Here is a 15,968-nt window from a genome sequence, read left to right as displayed (position 1 = left end):
TGTTGTTCGGCTGCAGCTGTGTTTATGGCTTACGAGGGAATATTGTTAACTGTAAGGATCTGAAGATAACAGTGTAAGAAATTTAAATAAATTTTTGAAGAACTCGCTCAATCTGAATTAACGACATTGGAAAAGGTAACTGAAACTAGGATTTATTCAGAGATATACCTGTTTATTTCGTACAAAAATTTTGTCGAATTTTGTATTTTAATAAAAATTGCCGACGCTCAGGTGCAAAATGAGAGATAAATATGCAGAGAATTGGGGAATATTGACTTGCCTCTCGTTTTCTATTATACGACTGTAATTGTTGTAATATAATTGCACAGTGAATATTCCTTTATAATATTGTGGAAAAATAATTACTTAAGAGGAATAATTGTTTTGGAAAAATTGTTGCTCGCTGAATTTGCATTAGTGACATTGCAGGACAGTTCATTTCGTTAAAAGCTAATAAATAAAACTGATTTTATTTATTTTAAAATATACGATTCATGTTAAAACAAATCCGACTTTACTGAAATTTTCTGTTTAAATTAATTTCATCGGATAAAATTTATTTTATTGAAATGTTCTATTTGAATCAACTTCGATAAATAAAATTTATTTCAGTACAAAGTAAATAATTCAAATTCCCTACTCTCGAAAGTAGTAACTCGACAGAAACGAGACTTGAATAGATAATACATTTCAAAATTTCCACATCTGATTTAATCAATTTCTTTAGAAGTGTAACAAACAAAATTGCTATTACCACTTTCGAGCCCTTGATTTCTGAGAAACCAAAAGAACACACGCCAAGGAGACTTTCGTATCAGTTCTCCTCACGTTTCACTCGCCCCCGCAGGGTGAAATACGCGCGAAGAACGATCGTGGCGGAGGATTCGTGAGTGGAAAGTGGAATCGGTGCTATTTGAGTTGTGAACACCGATGTGGACCGGTTGCATGCACACAGGCGAGCATACTCGGACGTCGAATTCACGTTAGAAAGGCGACACCACGCGTGTCTTGTTACTCGTGCTCGCCAAAAAAGTTTCTTCATTCACATACAGCGTTTGTTAAACTATGAATTTTTTTGTTTAATTTTCTTCGGTTTCAAATTTGCGTTTTAAACAGTTTTTAACACTCTACAGTCTTTCTGTCCTGTCTCCCACTCACTACGTCTACCATCCTGATACCCCTTTCGGTTTCTCTGCAGTCCCTTGTCAAATGCTCCAGATTTCCGAATCTATCACCACACAAATCGCATCTCCTTCCTTCCTCCTCTTCCCAGTACTTGTTCCAGTTTTCTAAATTCCCGCATCTCGCTTGGGCTATTAACTTCTGACCTCTTCCTTCTTTGCTCAAGTATTCTGGTAGTCCTATAGTTCTCATGTATTTGTACCTGACGTTGTATTTGGATTGTTCTACTTTTGTGTACTGCCTCTGTCGTTGCACTTCTTTGCCTCTTCTCCTTATCCTCTCCGTTGCCTCTCTTCTCAACTCGTCCACCCGCGCTTGACTTAATCCGTTTCAAAGAACCACAATACTCAACGAAGAACGGCTAAATTTCACAGCTCGAGAAAACTTCAAAAATAGAACACCTCCGCAGTTTCAATTAAAAAGAAAGCGAATCAACTCGTCGCTCAAATCACCAACCACCGCAAAACTCCACGATCAACAACTTCCTTTCACCCGAACTTCTCACCTTCATACCTCCGAAACAAAAACAACAAAAAAATTCCCAAAAATCCCGGTTTACCATTTCAGTTACGACGGACGCACGGGACGAAGGAAAAAGGGAGAGAAAAAAGAACCCTGGGAACGGCGAGGGGAAACAGTAACTGACGCTTCCGACGGGGTCAAAAATTTCCACGAGAAGTATAGGGATTTCCATTCGTTCGATTCCCCTTGGGTGACGCGCGATGGCGAACTGGTAAAAACGGGAATTTAAAAAAAAGGGAAAAAATTGAATAAACGAAATAATTAAAAAAGGTAAAAAAGGGAAGAGAAACTACGCGGAACGAAATGTTTCCCTTTTGTCCGCGACGACAGATTGAGCGGTTTTGTATCGGCTCGACTACACCACTGAGCGTATTTATACCCAGCGTCCATTTTGCGTGCGGCTACGGCCATTTGTCACCGCTCGAACAGGCCTGTCCACCATTTTATGTGTCGCGCGTGTCACGGTACATTATTGGTTCGACTGGTGAAAGAGGACGTTAGAAGTGGAGAATGTCGGCCAGAGGAATTATAACGATAACTGGAATCGGTATCGATCGATAAAGAGAACGCTTATTCGAGGAATAAAATGCCTATCGGCAAGGTAGCGTGTGAGGGATTGTTAGAGCATCGCGTGATTGAAATGGAGTGCTTTTTTTTTCCTTCTATTTTCTCAATTGTGATTCATGCGTCCGAGGGAATGGAATCACGCGGTGAAATTGCGCGTTCAACTGATTCAAGGAATTTTTTTAATAAATTGTTCCAGAGAGAGAGAGAGAGAGAGTCCTTTTGAAGTTTCGACAGTGTCGGTTGATGTGATTTGACAAAAGATTTTCTGTGATTACTTTTACGTGTTGTCGCGTCGCGATGGCGTTTGATCGTTTCAAAACTGTTCGCGCTCACGACTTATTACCCGCCAAATTAATATTGGGTAATTAGTTCAAAGGTTTACCTTGCTCGAACGTTAGCAAACCTGCGTCACGATGCGATTGACGACTTTGGTGTCTCCTCGTACGATTGGAAACTGTGTGTGTGTGTGTGTTGTTCACACGAGTGACTCCTTGCGAATGCTCTTTTTCTTGAATCGTTTCTTTTCGCCGACCGTTTGCGAACGACCTTTCTCGTTCTCGACTGATGAACGAATGAATCTCTTCGACGACTCTGCGCGACGTGGTCGTCTTTTCTCCCTCCAAGTTTGAGGAAATTGGAAGAAACATGTTGATTGGTTTCACCCGAAATGTTAATTCTCTTCAATGTGGCGACCACCCTTCCGTACACCCTTGGCGCGTTTCGTTTAGGAAGAGTGGAGCGATACCTGTACGGACGCGAGTACTTGGATGTCCGGCGATGCCGCGGTCCTCCTTCTGGGTTTTCCCTGATCGAGAGGGAAAGTTCGATGTACCCTTCGGAAGAACCGAGTTTATGACGAGACTAGGCTCTTTCGGACGAAGAAAAATTAAATTTCGCCTCATTGTTCGAGGGTTATATTTGCCCATCGGTATAAAAAATAAAGAGAAGCGTCCGTGCATGAAAAGCCTCTCGAATCGGGCTCGTCATAAACTGACAACGAAATACTCGCGTTAAATTGTCCTTTGTTCGACGAAACACGTGTGAAAAATAGTTCTTGGGTGTCTTATTTGTAACGAACGTCTGAACTATTCCCGTTGGAGTTTGAAGGTAAGGAAAAATAATTAAGAGTGCACGTGGTTTGAGGACGTGAATCTTACGACGATAAGAGGAAGTCTTAAGGAAGATTACTGAAATAATCTCGAGTGAAAGTGATTGCAAGTCTCTCGACGTCTTTTTTCACGAAGAGACGCAATTTATCACACTTTATCAATTTTGAATTCTTCTTATTCTCTGATCCATCGATGAGATTTCAGCGATGTTCGAGGTTTTGAGATAATGCAAATAGAAATGGTCCTTTAGAGCAATAAAGGAAACCTTCCGTCTTCAACAGAGCAGCATTTTATTTAGGATTTCCGGACAGCCGGTCACCGCATGGCCGAGAAATCGTAAACATTATTATTTTTCAACATCTGCTCATTTCCATTTACACATACAGTCACTCAAAGAATTGATCACAGAATTGATTTCATTTCTTAAAGAAGTTATAACTGTCGACTAAGAACACTTTTATTAAAATTCGATACATGTTTTAAAAGTACATTAAAAGTACAACAAAATCCCACATATAGTAAACATGTTATTTTATACACTACCGGCCAAATGTTTCGAATCACTGTGCATTACAAGTTGTACAAAAATTTCCAGAATAAAGTTAGCAATTCTAAGAATATTTCAACCAATTTTTCCTCGTTCCAATCAATCGAAATAAGGTAAAATACTATCTATAAAAAAATTAGCAGCGGATTCAATTTTACCGTAAATTAGCGGGCGATTCGAAACTTTTGGCCGGTAGTGTATGTACATTCAAGTGTTACATCTTAAAAATCATCCACAGGTTTGACAAGTCCTGAAATAAAATTGGTAGCCCATATTTAGACCTCCTCTATAATAGCAAATTCTTTTCCTGCATTATTTCTCGAACTTCCCGTGCACTACCCAAGTCCTGTACCCCGAGTAAATTCCTCGGGTGGCTTCACTCAGAAAGAAGGACAACGAGCGACAAAATGAAGAATTCTAAATCCGCAAATTATCGTAAATATTTATTAAACTAACATTGTACAAGCAACAGACCTCCTTATATGAAATTGACGAAGTTTCATCGGGATGCAAGTAGCCAGCTGTCGTCCAGGGGCAGAAACGAGAACAATGGGAAACAGGGCACGGTGAATTCGCGGTACGTAGTAATAGAATAGTAAATACTTCATTAGCGCGTTAGTACACCCTGGTGGGTTGGCTGGTCAGAGGGAAATCGTGGCGCGGGTTAAATGAACTGGGCACACCCTGCGTCCAGCCACCTTTCTTTTCATGAAACGCCGTTTCCATGTTGGAGAAAATTACTTTTTCTGCACCTAAACGAGCGTTGTTGCTCTAGAGCTAATAACTGAATGAACTGGGCAATTTTTCTGCAGTTACCTTGCACAATCTCAAATTTCCCGTGTACCTACCTTGTTCCTTATGAGTCACTCTTTTACGAACGCGTAACGACCGTTGACGTATAGTTTCTCGGGAAGAATAAAAATTTGTCGGTTGCAAGGTAAAGAATTAATAATTTCGTCTGATTTAAAGGTTGGAATTGCAAAGGTTAAAAATTGCTTTTGACGCTGTTATGATGTGCTCGTGGTAGTTGCAACCAACTTTCGAGCTTTGTCGAATTTAGCACGTGGTGTGCCGACTAAATCTAATAGGTTCGTCTTCGAAGGACCATCTCCGTGATTAGGAGGACAAAACAACTATTGCTAATGGTCTAAACTTCTAAAAGGAGCGACTCTTGGCGTGGTCAGATGACTTCTGTCTTTCCCTTCCGCGAAAGGTCCCACGACACCTCGGTGCGAGGACGCATCGCGGGGGTGAGGCCCTCGGATAGGTTGAGTACATTTTTCGATAGTGGTGGGGAAGGGTGGCTTGCGAAAACTATTGGCTAAATCATAGGTGGGAAAAACTACACGAAAATGCCACCCCCCAGACCATAGGTCACTCTCAGGTACCAAGCGTACCCTTGAGTGACGCACGCGGAAATTCCGAGTGCCTCGAACAATGACCGTAGCAGACAATAACGTTAAGACGCGCTTCGGCTCTGGTGACCATAAAAATGCAAAATGCACAAGTGAAGAAAGGGGCGAAGATTCTAAGTAGAAAACGAGACAATAAAAGGTAAAGGCAAATTCTTAGACTGAAAGAGCGCGATTGCCGTGGCGTCATAAAATTACCGCTGCTACGAAACGAGCAAAGGCGAAAAATATATACAATAGAACTACATGCTAAGAAATCTAAGGGTCGGGCGGCTGACATACCTGTCGAAGATTAAACAGACGCTGTTTGTTGGTTGCAGGTGATTAAAAAATCTCACTCGTTGATGAGAAACTATTTTGAAAGAAATCTTCAAGTTCCTCGACAAAAAGAACGGTATTCGATACGCCAATTTTCTCACTTCAAACTACGAAAAGAGCAAAAAATCGACACTTCTACATTTCAAATATTAGTTTTCAAAAATTCTAATATAACCCAGAAATTCTACTCGTTGATAAAAAAAAAAACTCTCAAATCTATCTGAAAATTCTTCCGCAAAAAAAGAAATAAACAATGTGTCAATGGAGGATCACAGCAAGCACAGATCGCCTAACACAACTGAAAACCAGTTCAAAGTGGAATCAATCAGCTTCTCTATCGGGGCGCGATCGCGACCGCGAAAACGAAACTTTCGCGGACAGCTTAATGGCAATATCATTATTGCAGCCGGCCGTTATTCACTCTAACAAACTGTTCGCCGCGATGCATTAATCTCCCGGGGCGATGCATCACTATGCCACGCCGCTTTCCCCCTGCATTTTGTACGTGGCGTGTACACTAAATGATGCATACGTTCCTGACGAAAGGATACGTAGCTTGAAAGTCGACACGGATGTTCTTGAATCGGACAGTCTTTTGTTGGATCGTGTGACCGATGTTTTTCGGATTGACTGATAGTTTCGAGGATTAATTCGTGGCTTCGAAGGATCCGCAAGCCCCCTATTTGTCGTCGAGAGGTGGTAGAAATGAGCATTGAGCGATTCTTTGTTAAAAAATGAAGCAAAAGTGTGGAATACAGTTTTTTAATACGAGCCTTCGTTTTGGAGAAAATCGACTTTGAAAATTCATGGGGTTGCGTGCATAAATTGAGATATGGGTGGCAGTAAGGTTGTAGAAACGAGCATAGAGCAATTCTTTGGTAAAAAATAACAGTCTTTTGTTGGATCGTGTGACCGATGTTTTTCGGATTGACTGATAGTTTCGAGGATTAATTCGTGGCTTCGAAGGATCCGCAAGCCCCCTATTTGTCGTCGAGAGGTGGTAGAAATGAGCATAGAGCGATTCTTTGTTAAAAAATGAAGCAAAAGTGTGGAACACAGTTTTTTAATACGAGCCTTCATTTTGGAGAAAATCGACTTTGAAAATTCATGGGGTTGCGTGCATAAACTGAGATATGGGTGACAGAAAAGTTGTAGAAATGAACATAGAATGACGAGCATAGAATGATTCTTTGTTAAAAAATGAAGCAAAAGTGTGGAACACAGTTTTTTAATATGAGCCTTCGTTTTGGAGAAAATCGACTTTGAAAATTCATGGGGTTGCGTGCATAAACTGAGATATGGGTGGCAGTAAGGTTGTAGAAACGAGCATAGAGCGATTCTTTGGTAAAAAATGAAGCAAAAGTGTGGAATACAGTTTTTTAATACGAGCCTTCGTTTTGGAGAAAATCGACTTTGAAAATTCGTGGGGTTGCGTGCATAAATTGAGATATTGTGGTAGAAACGAGCATAGAATGATTCTTTGTTAAAAAATGAAGCAAAAGTGTGGAATACAGTTTTTTAATACGAGCCTTCGTTTTGGAGAAAATCGACTTTGAAAATTCGTGGGGTTGCGTGCATAAACTGAGATATGGGTAGCAGAAAGGTTGTAGAAATGAACATAGAATGATTCTTTGTTAAAAAATGAAGCAAAAGTGTGGAATACAGTTTTTTAATACGAGCTTTCGTTTTGGAGAAAATCGACTTTGAAAATTCATGGGGTTGCGTGCATAAAATGAGATATTGTGGTAGAAACGAGCATAGAATGATTCTTTGTTAAAAAATGAAGCAAAAGTGTGGAACACAGTTTTTTAATACGAGCCTTCGTTTTGGAGGAAATTAAATTTAAAAATTCGTGGGGCTGCAAGCATAAATTGTGCCATTGCAATGGATTTTTATTAATATTGATGAACTAAATTAACGTAAAGTAAGACAGAAAGGGTGACTGAAGCTAAATCATGATATCACTGATAGTGATGAACGTAGGAATACGAGTTCGTACTGCTGCCCCACAGAATTTTGAAGACTGATTTTCTCGAAAACGAAGTCTCAAATGGGAAAAGTTTATTCCACACTTTCGAGTCATTTTTACACGAGGAATCATTCTACGCTCATACCATAAAAGAATTTTTTAGTTACTACTTCTAATTTCAAAAATAATCTAAACTTTTTAAATTCATTCAGTTAAAAAAATTAATTTTGGGAAACTGTTGTTGCTATACTTTGTTGAAATAATGCTTGCCATTAAAGTTGAAGTGTGAATATTAAGAACGAAAATTGTGTTCCACGAACTTATTAGTTAATAAAGAAAGTTTACTCCAATCTGATTTCCAGTAACTTTTTTTTCTTTTATCCTTCGTCACAAGTCAACTCAGAACTAACTTTTGATTGAAGTATTATATATTATGCATCTTTGGCAGCCATCAGCTTTCTAGACTGAGTAAAATTTTAATTGAAGTTAAACTTACATTCGACATTTGTTATGTATCTTACGAGCAAAATTTGATATTAGACAACTTGAAATATCTGCCAATATGGTTACTTTCATTAATAAAACAAAAATTCTTTCTACCTTCTAAATTTAGTCTTCGTTACTTTACAAATGCTGAATCACACATTTCCTTATTTTCCAAACAATTTACGAATAATTTATTCATTTTACAATTCTTTCGATCACGATACATTCAATTTCGAAGAGAAAATTAATTACGAAAGATTCGTTAAAAGTATCTATTGTAAGAGACAAATGAATAATACTAGAAATTCACAAACGAGAAGCTGCAAATATTATAAAATAGAAACGAAATGCTGAAAATGTTATGAAACATAAATAAAACACTCTGCGAAAAGTGGAAATTCTGCTTTTAGACAGACATATCACTTTTTCCGCGACTTAAGCCGGGTTTTACGCGAAATCAAAGGGACATCCGGTGTGCTTAGCGGCGTTCGAAACCGCGATGGCGACCCTAAGCGTTCGCAAAAGGCTAGTCTCCCTCTTTTCTGTTCGTCGCGGGAAAAAAACTCGATTTCGTCTTGAGAGCATAATTGTTAATTCCTCTTACGGTGACCCACGGAGGGAAAACGGATTTTTGAATCGTGCTGCATGATTAATGGTGGTCTGTCGACGAAACTGAACTGAAAGTGCGTTAAAAATGGACAATCGGTGACGTCGCGATTGAATTGTCGTCCTTTGGATGGAAAAATATGTTTCTTATTTTGTTTAACGAATTTTATGTTATAATTATTACTACTGTACTATGATTAAAAATGAAATTTTATGAGAATAAAGCTAACTCAACGATTCACGTATTTCAACTTCTCTTCAATTTTGGATTCGCTGAAATTAATGTCCTTTACTTAAATTTTTTCACAAACAATTTGTAACATATTTGTTATAAGCTCGTATTCAACAGAAATACTTAATTTTGACTTCTTTCTACTCTCGCGTAAATGTCATTTAAAAAAAATTGATCAAAATAAAAAAGATTTTTCAAACCGATTTTTTGTCAAATTCTAAAGTCACAGAAATTTCTATTATAGATGTTAGACAACAAAAGGTTGGTAAAAAAAAAAACATATGCTGGTATCTGTTATTTCTGTGATTTTTGTCTATTAATAAACCTTAGGTGTTTCACGTTGCCCCAGGTTCCTCCATTACAGTAAGACATCGATTGCGACGAAGAATCTGCAAATTGACATTTAAAGATTTGATTTAACTGCATCGAAACTTTTGAACGGCGGTGTGTATTCGCTCTAAAAGTTTCGACTGCGATAACCGTAGGCCGAATCGAGGACACGGAAGCTATTTTTCCTCGACGAACTTCCCATGTATTATTCACCCCTGCGCCGCTGATATTTCACCCCTGAATGCTCTAATGCGTCCAGAAGACACGGCCCAGGCCAGGAGGCGGGGCTTGATTCTCAGGATAACGTTTTGACACCGGTAATCCCGCAGGATGGAGGCGTGGTCGATTCTCCGGGCAACGATACAGATTATTTGGGGTAATTGAGGCACGTGAATAAAATTCGATCAGTTTTTCGCATCGCACAACCGTCTAAGGCCATTCGAAGGTTTTACGAGGGGTTCGATAGGAACTATTAATACACAGGACACACTTTGGAAGTTAGTTACATTTGTATTTTAAATGGTCTTTCAGTTTCGATTCTATTGTAACTTAAAATTATAACTTTATTTTATTCAGCAATTATTATTTTTATTTTTATGCTTGATAGTAATTTTTGGTTAGTATTATTGCAATTTCTCACAGGAGTGGTTAGTTTCTTTTCTTGCTGAAGGGAATCATGGGTTTGTCTAATTTTTGACATTTTTTGTTAAGAAAAATTTCGAAAGTTTGACTCCATGAATTTTCATTCCTGTGGGTTTTGCAGTAATTATTATTTTCTTTTAGGTCTGATAGCTATTTTTATACATATATGTTTGGTGTATAGAATGTTTTGATGGAAATGATTGATACACATTACTGTGTGTCCACTTAATTATTGACACTTTTTGGTGCAGCAAAATTTTTATCATTTTTTTCTTTGCATTTAGTAGTCATTTTTATATACTATTTGGTAAAGAATGCTTTGGTAGAAATGATTGATACACACTACTGGGAGAAATGATGTGTCTACTTAATTATTGACACTTTTTGGTGCAGCAAAATTTTTATCATTTTTTTCTTTGCATGTAGTAGTCGTTTTTATATACTGTTTGGTAAAGAATGCTTTGGTAGAAATGATTGATACACACTACTGGGAGAAATGATGTGTCTACTTAATTATTGACACTTTTTGGTGCAACAAAATTTTTATCATTTTTTTCTTTGCATTTAGTAGTCATTTTTATATACTATTTGGTAAAGAATGTTTTGGTAGAAATGATTGATACACACTACTGGGAGAAATGTGTCCACTTAATTATTGACACTTTTTGGTGCAACAAAATTTTTATCATTTTTTTCTTTGCATTTAGTAGTCATTTTTATATACTATTTTGTACAGAATTTTTTGGTAGACGAAATTATGTCGATATTTTTGGTATCGAAAAACTTGGAACAAGCAAGGAAAGTGTGGAATTATAACACTTTAGGAAGTAGGTCTCATTCGAATGCAAATAATAGATAAAAATTGTTGTTTTTAAAAGAAATATATGATATAGATGTTGAAATTGTCGTTGCTTAAATGAATCTATTTATTTCGACGTATTCTACCTAGCAATGAATAATTAATGAAACCGAAGGGAACATGTTTTAAAAGAAACGTAACAAAAAATTGCGGAAAAATTAAGTCTAAATTAAAAATAACGATAAAAAGTAATTTTCACGCTCAAAGGAAACGCCAAATATAGTCCAAATATAATTCCAACAAATTTTTAGAAATTGCAAATTTCTTTTATATTGGATTCACAGCAATATTTGAGATAAATTGGCTGGAGCATTTTATGTGCAGTCAGTCTTCTTGTGAAAAATTGGAAAATATGGAAAATTCTGGACTCACCGTGCTCTTCCCAATGCTTACCTGCAACAAAATAAAGTAGATCGTTGAAAAAGACGATATTTAGGAAAACTACGAAATTATTTAAAAGAACGTAAAATTATTAAAATTATTAAACAAGAAATAATAATGGTAGTATTGTCATCTTTTCTCTGATAATAAATTTAAAATTTCTATTTAAATACAATCAACATTACAACGAAGAAATAATCATTTTAGTTTTCACAATTTATTTAATTTAGCACAGTTAGCAATTAAGTAATAAATCATTTTTACAACAGTGTTTATTAATTGCAATAAATAAACAGTTCAGTTACTATTTCTCCTGGTGAAAACTTCTGATATGACACGTTCAAATAAAGAAAAGTGAAAATTTCTGAAATTCCTTAAAGTTTTCATGTGAAATATGTTGGTCTGACTAAACACGTTTTTGTTCTACTGCATAACTCTTACGGCGCTTTCTATTCGACAGATATTACAGATTCTCCTTTGCATATTGACAGAATTCTGAATATTTTTAGCGACAATATTTCCTACATATTATATTCCCGACTAGAAATTTCAATTAGGCAGACATTAGGTTCGCATTAGGCTAGCCTAATTTGCCTGTTAGGCCTCAATGAAGCAGCTCCGTCAGGCCCGCATGCGGTACGTAACGCCGGAATATTACCGGCAAAAAACCATTTCTCTAAGCCTTATAAAAATAGCGGTGCAAAGTCAAAATTTTTTTGACAGCGATCGGCAACCGAGAAGTCACGCGTATGCTTGTTCACGATAGCGCGCGGGTGAATCTCTGTTCGCCCGTCCCTGAGCGCGGGCTCTACGCGCGCTCTGATTGGCCAGTGTTTTTCGTTAATAATTCAAAAACGAAGCTTCAAACAACATTTTGGTAAAGGAAAAAGTTGTTCAGAGTCACCCCACCAACCCCCCATTTCCGGGTGTTACACTCTTTACAGGACACCCTGTATATGATTAAAAAATGAAACACCACACTTGTTCCGTCGCGCAGGTACGGAACGCATGGGGTCTTCGTTGACCGGGTTTATGGCACGCTCGCACCAGAAGGTTATTTTTGAGAACAAAGACGCTTCGTAGCTCCGCGAAAAAATAAGTAATTTCTTACAGAACAATGCCTTTAGAATTTCGACTTTTCCGCGTTCTCGATAACCGAAGACGTGTCATAAACCAGGTATTACTGAAGGGTCAATCCACACGCGCGTATAACGGCACTCTCGGCCGAGGGTTGACCTGGCGGGAATTTCCGACGCGTCACCGAAGGACAGCAAAGATTCCACGCACCCGCAGGTAGGGCCCCACTCCTTCCAAGGAAAAGCGCGCTAAGGGCGCAATGGAAGGGTGGGTGACACTCAAGGGGGCACGTTGATTGGTAATTTGTGCGTACGTGAAAAACCAATCAGCGTGCCTTCTTGCACTTGGCGGGGGAGTCACGGCGGACTCCGGAAAATTTCGGGGATCGGACAGAAATTCGCAAGGATTCTCTCGAGCGAACACATATACCCTCCAGCCGTTCGAGGAGACACCCGTACATTTCGAGTCGCGATCGAACATTCGAGTTATTTAAAATAAGTCGTCAAACAGTCGTTTTGCTAACGTTCCGAGCAAGACAAATTTTCGAATTGGTTACCTAAGATTAAGTTGGCGGGTAACAGTCGTGAGCGCGAACATTTTGAATAATCAAAGGAGAACTCTGTGTATCTACTTGTATATTTGCTTGTCGTCTCTAGTTGTATCTGCTCTCAGGGTGGCTGTGTATGCTGTCTTATAACCTTGGTGTCTGTTTCTGATTCGTTTTTAATTTGTGTAGGAGGTGGTTCAAGTGTGTCGATTGGTCTCCTGTGTTTTCGGGGGTGATGGCGCTTCTTAGGCTACTCGAGGGCGAAGGTAAGTCTTAACTCAGGAAGAGACAAAAGAACGAAAACTAAAATCTGAAGGAGTTGAAAAAGAGTAAGTTCGCGTGGAAGAATAGAACAAGGTTCGGTAAGGACTTGTTGGCAGTGACGTACCCGCCACAATTTATTCAGTCGTCGAAATAGGTAAAAGTAAAATCGACAAATAAAACGACTCCCGTCAATAATGTGTTAAACGCGAAAATCGTTACGAGCGCACAACCGGAAGTCCTAACAGCCGGCGGAGAGATCGAAATTACCAAGGTCACCCAGTGAACTGGAAAACTTCGAGCGAAAGGGAGAAACAGATGGAAACGAGGGCGTCGTTAAATGTGATAAAGCAATCCTTCGGTCAGTAATTCACTCAAGCCACGTCGTCGTCGTGATGCATGGCCGCAATTAGTTCCGCGCGACAAATAGAACTTTAGCGCGGAGATACCCGCGGATGCATGTGAACAATGCGTCGGTAATTCGGTCGGATCGACGTTCGCTCGTTCTTTTTCATTCTCGGGGATTTTGCTTGGATTATAGCGTGACGAGTTGGACGTGGACATACGTTATGTTTGCGGATTCTCGACATTGTTAGGAGATTCTAACGGGTTCTACGTGGTACCTCAGTTGAGGATTTGCGGAGTCGATTTATTAACCGTTTCTAACAACAAGTTTTACCGCTTCTGCGAAGAATTTGGCGTTTCGAATGGAAGTGTGTGTGTTAATTTATTAATTTCAGATTTTTGGTGGAATATGAAAGTAAATTTATATTTCAATGTGGTGGATCCCGCGGTGTTCGTGAAGCCTGATTATTTAGCAAATAATTCTTTATTTGCAACACAGTTTTTTATGTACCAAGAATACAATATAACTTAGTTCTTAAATGTTAAATATGTGCGAGTCCAATGTACTGAGGTTCAAAGTTCGTGTAATCGTTCGTACAAGAGTTCAGAGTTCTATTTCACCAGTTCGTCTGTCACTGTTCAGTCCTTTTATATGTTCTTATCCGTCACACTTCATATCCAAGAATGAAATATAAATCACAGAGCATTAAGTCTAATTTGGAAAATATATCGATTTTGAAAATTTCAAGTACTACATTCAAACTCAAACACAATATCTAAATGCGAAGCGACAGTACAATACGATCAGTGTAATCACAACGCTAAAAACTATTCACAAAACTTCTGAACTTCTTCCTCTAAGAAACCATCGGTAAACGTGGTTTGAAACATCTTGTCGTAAAACAAAAATACAAGACCATTCGGTTTATGTAAGAATCACATCACGTAGAATAATCCTCGTAACAAAATGCTTGTATTTATATTTACAGAATTCACAGAGCCATCCATTATTCGTAAGGACACGAACAAACACGAAGAAGCCTGCAATATTATTAATCAACTTCCTGCTTAACTATCCTGCAATAAAACCACCTCGCCTGAAATTATGCATCACTGAGGAATCTCCAACTACCTAAACCCCATCCTTTCTTCGCAAGTTCCGCCAAGCTTTCAGCCCTTTTCAACGGACGCTCCCTTAGCCAGTGTTTAAGATAGTCTAAATTCGAGCAACTCCTGGAAATAATCACAACCAGTATTCTTCTCGTTCAACGATCACCAGCCACCAGATCGCGAAGAATCATCAAACCGCTGTAAAACACAACCCTAGTGATCGCTAGAAAGAGGAATCCGAGAAATTTCAGTAGAAGCATCCAAAAGTCATGTGGAAAATGTATGGACACCTACCCACCACAAGAAATCAAAAAATTAAGTAAAAACATTGTCGCCGTCGCGTTCTCCTTTGATTATTCAAAATATTCGCGCTCACGACTGTTACTATTTCGTAGGAACAGCAGAGGCCTTGTTCTGTATTTTAAAATAAATCTTCACTTTGAGCTGTTGAGGCGCGAGCCAATGCGACGCGCTTAGTGGATGCCGGATATAACCGGCGATAGCCAGTGTGAAGCATTTCGTGGATGCCGGATATAACCGGCGCTAGTTGCGAAAGGGTTAAATCTTACAACGTTGACCCGTTGTTGCTCCCTTCTCCCTGTTCACATCCTACAGAAATATGAACACTCATTTTTATCAAAATTGGATTTATACCACTTTCAAAAACAGCGGCTCGAATGTTGTATAAAAGCTTTTCTTGAAAGTGACAGAAGTCCATTTGTAGCTAGGAAAACCTTGCTCTTCTTTATAAATATTAATAATTATTATCGCATGATAAAATTTTAGAAATATTAGACGAAAATATTTTTTAATCAATTCAAACGCAAACCTTTAAATATCTGAAGAGAAGAATAAATGAATATGTTAAGGATATGTTAAGTAACTGATGGTAACGTGGAGAGAAAATGTAAAAGACTGCTGAGGAAGCATGAAGAATTTGAGCTAATTATTACTGACCTAATTAGAATGCAATTCAGAGATTACCTAATGAGGTGATTAACATGATCGACTGATAAGGGAAGTTCTGTAACTGAAATATTGAAAAAAATATGAAATTTTCTAGAAATGTAATCCAATTATCGCCAATAATTAAACCATTTTCTGTTTCGGCAATGAAACGGTTCTAGGGGTGAAAACATCCCCTCGGAAAAATTGTCGATGGTGACAAAGAAGGAAAACATTATTTCTTTCAAAATTTACCATTTTCTCTTTTCGTCCGTTGAAAGATAGGCAAAAATAAAAAGGAAATTATACAATTCTATTAAAAAGATCTACAAAACACATGCTGCACTCAATCCGTAATTCCCTCTAAACCTTAAGCTTGCCGCTACGCGTTCAGGTGAAGAAAGGGTTAAATTTGAAGATGTCAAGTGGGAGTGAAGTCTTACAAAATCGTACTTTTAAAGAGTGTTACTGAAAGGGATCTCCCATCTCTTCCAAAAACAATAAGATCGAGAGCTGAAAAA

Source organism: Habropoda laboriosa, unplaced genomic scaffold (assembly GCF_001263275.1).
Source record: "Habropoda laboriosa isolate 0110345459 unplaced genomic scaffold, ASM126327v1 scaffold314, whole genome shotgun sequence".
Lineage (NCBI taxonomy): Eukaryota > Metazoa > Arthropoda > Insecta > Hymenoptera > Apidae > Habropoda > Habropoda laboriosa.
The sequence above is the reverse complement of the archived record's forward strand: the minus strand, read 5'-3'. Positions refer to the sequence as shown.